Raw genomic sequence first — 6,369 nt, 5'->3', positions numbered from 1 at the left:
TCTATTTTATGCACTTTACAGAGAAATGCTCATAAGTGAATCTCAAATTATTTCTAAAAAAAATATTAAGTTTAAATATTAGTAAAATTCAAACATAAAAAGTAGAGTTACTGTCAGATTCAGGCAAAGCAGGGACTTGGGAATGTAAACACTAGGATGTAATAATCAGGAATATTTTTTATTTCACAGCTGATTCATTACGGAAGAGGATTAGGGCCAGACATGAGAAATAAATGATGAGAGGAGGAATACATTTTTTCCTATGAGAATTAAGTTGAAATAGCCTACAATTTATGAAGGGTTAGAATTATGTTGAAAAATGGAAATTGGGAGAATAAAGTAGAATTTAATGGTCGACCAATTTTTGGTCGAAATGTTGGGAACAATGTTGAAATATTGAAATGTTCAGAAAAAAGTTTAAATTTTATTAAATTTTATGAGATGAGGAAGTTTTTCCCCTTATGCAATTTGAGACAAATTGAAATGTCTATAATTACGTAGAAGTTTTCAAAACTAAAGTTGAAATACAATTTCATGAGTAAATTCAAAATGTTAAGAATTACGTTGATGTACAAATTCGTGAAATTCTGACATTATTCTCGACATTTCTACTTTTACCTTGAAGTGCATAATGAAAAACATAATCTACCTCCCCTTATGATTTATTTCCTGTGCATGTCCCTAATTGTCTTCCGTACATTTTGACCGCGGTGGGTCTGCAGACCTTTGGGGCAAAAACTCCCGGGGCAAATCTCCAACCAGTGTGCAAAAAAACTATATATATATATATATATATATATATCCTTGTTAATTTGTTTGTGTAATTAATAATGTAGAAAAACTCTCAGAAAAAGAATACACACATAATACATTTACAGGCTATATATAGGGCTGTCACATGGTTTCAATTTTGAATCGCATGCTTGCAATTACATTATTTCAAATTTAAAAATATATATTTTTTTATTTTGAATTCTTGTACTGTCTTAAGATGAGAGTACTTTACTTACTGTGTGCTTTTATTTTGAAATAAAGTAAGGCCCTTCTGGTAGAGTAAAGCTCAGGAAGTGGTTAGGGATACCAAACTGAGCTCAAACATCTCAAAGGAACGTTAACAAAGGTCAATGTGTGATGTCATAGGTCACTGTGTGATGTCATAAGGTTGATATTACTTTGGACTCGTCAGCTGAGCTGTCTGAGAGTTTGTTAAAGTGAACTGAGACATTCAAAGATGCAGCAGTGTCCTTCTTTTACCTCACTGAGACTACAGGGAGACACTGAGGACGACTATCTATGGTGAGCCTGAAGGGACAAAATAGTATGAGTTTAATCGAGATTAAAAAGAGATTAATGCTGACAGACCTAATATATGTTATTCCTGTTTCACATCATGATACAGTTTCTCCTTTTATTTTTATACTTGCCAATGTACACTTAATCTACCTGTACCTGTACCCCTCTGTACCTGTACCCCTCTGTACCTGTACTCCTCTGTACCCCTCTGTACCTGTACTCCTCTGTACCTGTACTCCTCTGTACCTGTACCCCTCTGTACCTGTACTCCTCCGTACCTGTACCCCTCTGTACCCCTCTGTACCTGTACCCCTCTGTACCTGTACTCCTCTGTACCTGTACCCCTCTGTACCTGTACCCCTCTGTACCTGTACTCCTCCGTACCTGTACCTCTCTGTACCCCTCTGTACCTGTACCCCTCTGTACCTGTACTCCTCTGTACCTGTACCCCTCTGTACCTGTACCCCTCTGTACCTGTACTCCTCCGTACCTGTACCCCTCTGTACCCCTCTGTACCTGTACCCCTCTGTACCTGTACTCCTCTGTACCTGTACCCCTCTGTACCCCTCTGTACCTGTACCCCTCTGTACCTGTACTCCTCTGTACCTGTACCCCTCTGTACCTGTACCCCTCTGTCCCTGTACCCCTCTGTACCTGTACTACTCTGTACCTGTACTTCTCTGTACCTGTACCCCTCTGTACCTGTACTCCTCTGTCCCTGTACTCCTCTGTACCTGTACTCCTCTGTACCCCTCTGTACCCCTCTGTACATGTACTCCTCTGTACATGTACCCCTCTGTACCCCTCTGTACCTGTACCCCTCTGTACCTGTACTCCTCTGTACCTGTACCCCTCTGTCCCTGTACCCCTCTGTCCCTGTACCCCTCTGTACCTGTACTCCTCTGTACCTATACTTCTCTGTACCTGTACCCCTCTGTACCTGTACCCCTCTGTACCTGTACCCCTCTGTACCTGTACTCCTCTGTCCCTGTACTCCTCTGTACCTGTACCCCTCTGTACATGTACTCCTCTGTACATGTACCCCTCTGTGTCTGTACTCCTCTGTACATGTACCCCTCTGTACCCCTCTGTACCTGTACCCCTCTGTACCTGTACTCCTCTGTACCTGTACCCCTCTGTACCTGTACTCCTCTGTACCTGTACTTCTCTGTACCTGTACCCCTCTGTACCTGTACCCCTCTGTACCTGTACTCCTCTGTACTCCTCTGTACCTGTACCCCTCTGTACCTGTACTCCTCTGTACCTGTACTCCTCTGTACCTGTACCCCTCTGTACATGTACTCCTCTGTACCTGTACCCCTCTGTACCTGTACTCCTCTGTACCTGTACTCCTCTGTACCTGTACCCCTCTGTACATGTACTCCTCTGTACATGTACCCCTCTGTACCTGTACTCCTCTGTACCTATACCCCTCTGTACCTGTACTCCTCTGTACTCCTCTGTACCTGTACCCCTCTGTAGCTGTACCCCTCTGTACATGTACTCCTCTGTACATGTACCCCTCTGTACATGTACCCCTCTGTACCTGTACTCCTCTGTACCTGTACTCCTCTCTACCCCTCTGTACCTGTACTCCTCTGTACCCCTCTGTACTCCTCTGTACCCCTCTGTACTCCTCTGTACCCCTCTGTACCTGTACTCCTCTGTACCTGTACCCCTCTGTACCTGTACTCCTCTGTACCTGTACTCCTCTGTACCCCTCTGTACCTGTACCCCTCTGTACCTGTACCCCTCTGTACTCCTCTGTACTCCTCTGTACCTGTACTCCTCTGTACCCCTCTGTACCTGTACCCCTCTGTACCTGTACCCCTCTGTACTCCTCTGTACCCCTCTGTACCTGTACTCCTCTGTACCCCTCTGTACTCCTCTGTACCTATACTCCTCTGTACTCCTCTGTACCCCTCTGTACTCCTCTGTACTCCTCTGTACTCCTCTGTACCTGTACCCCTCTGTACCTGTACTCCTCTGTACCCCGCTGTACTCCTCTGTACCTGTACTCCTCTGTACCCCTCTGTACTCCTCTGTACTCCTCTGTACCTGTACTCCTCTGTACTCCTCTGTACCCCTCTGTACTCCTCTGTACCTGTACTCCTCTGTACTCCTCTGTACTCCTCTGTACCTGTACTCCTCTGTACCCCTCTGTACCCCTCTGTACCCCTCTGTACTCCTCTGTACCTGTACTCCTCTGTACTCCTCTGTACTCCTCTGTACTCCTCTGTACTCCTCTGTACCCCTCTGTACCCCTCTGTACCCGTACTCCTCTGTACCTGTACCCCTCTGTATTCCTCTGTACTCCTCTGTACTCCTCTGTAACTGTACTCCTCTGTACTCCTCTGTACCTATACCCCTCTGTACCTGTACTCCTCTGTACCCCTCTGTACTCCTCTGTACCTGTACTCCTCTGTACTCCTCTGTACCCCTCTGTACCCCTCTGTACTCCTCTGTACCTGTACTCCTCTGTACTCCTCTGTACCTGTACTCCTCTGTACCCCTCTGTACCTGTACTCCTCTGTACCCCTCTGTACCTGTACTCCTCTGTACCCCTCTGTACTCCTCTGTACTCCTCTGTACCTGTACTCCTCTGTACCTGTACTCCTCTGTACCCCTCTGTACCTGTACTCCTCTGTACCCCTCTGTACTCCTCTGTACCTGTACTCCTCTGTACTCCTCTGTACCCCTCTGTACCCCTCTGTACCTGTACTCCTCTGTACCCCTCTGTACCCCTCTGTACCTGTACTCCTCTGTACCCCTCTGTCCCTGTACCCCTCTGTACCTGTACTCCTCTGTACCTGTACTTCTCTGTACTCCTCTGTACCTGTACTCCTCTGTACTCCTCTGTACCTGTACCCCTCTGTACCTGTACTCCTCTGTACCCCTCTGTACTCCTCTGTACCTGTACTCCTCTGTACTCCTCTGTACCCCTCTGTACTCCTCTGTACTCCTCTGTACTCCTCTGTACCTGTACTCCTCTGTACCCCTCTGTACCTGTACTCCTCTGTACCCCTCTGTACCTGTACTCCTCTGTACCCCTCTGTACTCCTCTGTACCTGTACTCCTCTGTACTCCTCTGTACCCCTCTGTACCCCTCTGTACCCCTCTGTACTCCTCTGTACCTCTACTCCTCTGTACCCCTCTGTACCTGTACTCCTCTGTACCCCTCTGTACCCCTCTGTACCTGTACTCCTCTGTACCTGTACTTCTCTGTACCTGTACCCCTCTGTACCTGTACCCCTCTGTACCTGTACTCCTCTGTACCTGTACCCCTCTGTACCTGTACCCCTCTGTACCTGTACTCCTCTGTACCTGTACCCCTCTGTACCTGTACCCCTCTGTACCTGTACTCCTCTGTCCCTGTACCCCTCTGTACCTGTACCCCTCTGTACCTGTACTCCTCTGTACTCCTCTGTACCTGTACCCCTCTGTACCTGTACTCCTCTGTACCTGTACCACTCTGTACATGTACTCCTCTGTACCTGTACCCCTCTGTACCTGTACTCCTCTGTACCTGTACTCCTCTGTACCTGTACCCCTCTGTACATGTACTCCTCTGTACCTGTACCCCTCTGTACATGTACTCCTCTGTACATGTACCCCTCTGTACCTGTACTCCTCTGTACCTGTACCCCTCTGTACCTGTACTCCTCTGTACCCCTCTGTACTCCTCTGTACCCCTCTGTACCTGTACTCCTCTGTACCTGTACCCCTCTGTACCTGTACCCCTCTGTACCTGTACTCCTCTGTACTCCTCTGTACCCCTCTGTACCTGTACCCCTCTGTACTCCTCTGTACCTGTACTCCTCTGTACCCCTCTGTACCCCTCTGTACTCCTCTGTACCTGTACTCCTCTGTACCTGTACTCCTCTGTACTCCTCTGTACCCCTCTGTACCTGTACCCCTCTGTACTCCTCTGTACCTGTACTCCTCTGTACCTGTACCCCTCTGTACTCCTCTGTACCTGTACTCCTCTGTACCCCTCTGTACCCCTCTGTACTCCTCTGTACCTGTACTCCTCTGTACCTGTACTCCTCTGTACCTGTACTCCTCTGTACTCCTCTGTACTCCTCTGTACCTGTACTCCTCTGTACCCCTCTGTACTCCTCTGTACTCCTCTGTACCTGTACCCCTCTGTACCCCTCTGTACCCCTCTGTACTCCTCTGTACTCCTCTGTACTCCTCTGTACTCCTCTGTACCCCTCTGTACCCCTCTGTACCCGTACTCCTCTGTACCTGTACCCCTCTGTATTCCTCTGTACTCCTCTGTACCCCTCTGTACCTGTACCCCTCTGTACCTGTACTCCTCTGTACCTGTACTCCTCTGTACCTGTACTCCTCTGTACTCCTCTGTACCCCTCTGTACCCCTCTGTACCTGTACTCCTCTGTACCCCTCTGTACCTGTACTCCTCTGTACCCCTCTGTCCCTGTACCCCTCTGTACCTGTACTCCTCTGTACCCCTCTGTACCTGTACTCCTCTGTACTCCTCTGTACCCCTCTGTACCTGTACTCCTCTGTACCCCTCTGTACCTGTACTCCTCTGTACCCCTCTGTCCCTGTACCCCTCTGTACCTGTACTCCTCTGTACCTGTACTTCTCTGTACTCCTCTGTACCTGTACTCCTCTGTACCTGTACTTCTCTGTACTCCTCTGTACCTGTACCCCTCTGTACCTGTACTCCTCTGTACCCCTCTGTACTCCTCTGTACCTGTACTCCTCTGTACCCCTCTGTACCCCTCTGTACTCCTCTGTACCTGTACTCCTCTGTACTCCTCTGTACCTGTACTCCTCTGTACCCCTCTGTACCTGTACCCCTCTGTACCTGTACTCCTCTGTACTCCTCTGTACCTGTACCCCTCTGTACCTGTACTCCTCTGTACCTGTACCCCTCTGTACATGTACTCCTCTGTACCTGTACCCCTCTGTACCTGTACTCCTCTGTACCTGTACTCCTCTGTACCTGTACCCCTCTGTACATGTACTCCTCTGTACCTGTACCCCTCTGTCCATGTACTCCTCTGTACATGTACCCCTCTGTACCTGTACTCCTCTGTACCTGTAC

The sequence above is a fragment of the Labrus mixtus genome, chromosome 23, assembly GCF_963584025.1.
Source record: "Labrus mixtus chromosome 23, fLabMix1.1, whole genome shotgun sequence".
Taxonomy (NCBI): Eukaryota; Metazoa; Chordata; class Actinopteri; order Labriformes; family Labridae; genus Labrus; species Labrus mixtus.
The sequence above is the reverse complement of the archived record's forward strand: the minus strand, read 5'-3'. Positions refer to the sequence as shown.